Source organism: Aplysia californica, unplaced genomic scaffold (assembly GCF_000002075.1).
Source record: "Aplysia californica isolate F4 #8 unplaced genomic scaffold, AplCal3.0 scaffold00380, whole genome shotgun sequence".
Classification (NCBI taxonomy): Eukaryota; Metazoa; Mollusca; class Gastropoda; order Aplysiida; family Aplysiidae; genus Aplysia; species Aplysia californica.
In genome coordinates, this window is record NW_004797650.1 from 645,781 (window position 1) to 646,876 (window position 1,096).

Below are 1,096 nucleotides of genomic sequence, written 5' to 3' on the forward strand. Positions count from 1 at the left end.
CTCTCTCTCTCTCTCTCTCTCTCTCTCTCTCTCTCTCTCTGCAGCCTTTTTATTGCTACTATTTGGTTCCTTCTTTCAGCTGTCTTTCAGCCATACCCCTGATCTTATATAGTCAGAAAGATCTACACCTAGCCTTCTTGGATAAGGGCGAAAAATCTCGGAGGTCTGGTGCGTAATTTGAGCACGTTTAAGATCCCTTTGTGGTCCTAAAATCGATAAGAGAAGACTTCAGCCGCCACCCGGGGAAAATTCAAAATTTGCTTCCAACTGAAAATATTTAATGTGTCCCTCCCGCTTGTATGGCCTTATGCAGTTGCGAGAACCGTAAAACACTTACCCCAAAAAGGAGATCTCAGAGTCAAATTATCCGGGGACCGCTGAAGGTAAAGTCTGGGTCTACTTGTGCAGTATCGAGCATTCCACAAGAAAAATAGGTTTCAAGTGGGTTGTTGTTGTTGTTGTTGTTGTTGTTGTTGTTGTTGTTTCTTGTTTTAAAGTAGAATTATCTAATCTTCTCAATCTCTTTCAGTGGTAGTTCTCGGAACATGACAGGTTCTTAAGAACATAGGCTTTCGGGCAAAAATCAAGCGGGTGAGAAAACGGAACTTTACGGTGACATGTAAGATGGTTCCAGTAGGGAACGGGATAGAGGGCGCCCACGTCCCTCGTGACTCACTGGAGCAGAGGAAGACAGGACTAACGCTAACTTGACTTAAACGCAATCCCACATCATCACTCATCAACACCATTACTTCTAAAATCATTATTGCTCTCAGATCAAAGACTTACATCTATCACAGTCCTTGAATCTCTACCTGTAACAGTTACTTGTCATACTAAGTATGCACGAAATACACTATTGGGCACTATCATAAGCACTTTTTCCACTAATCAGATGACGCCAATCTCATATAAATGGGCAAGGGATGAAAAGAAAAAGTGGGTGAGAAAAATGTGCGGGCTGCACTAACAATTCAATTTGATTTCAAGTAGGGCCCGCAAAATATTATCCTGCAGACTTCAGTTGACCTGCGGGTAGCAAGTTTTAGATCCTATAAATCTATTTATCTATCTATCTATTTATCTTTCCATTTAT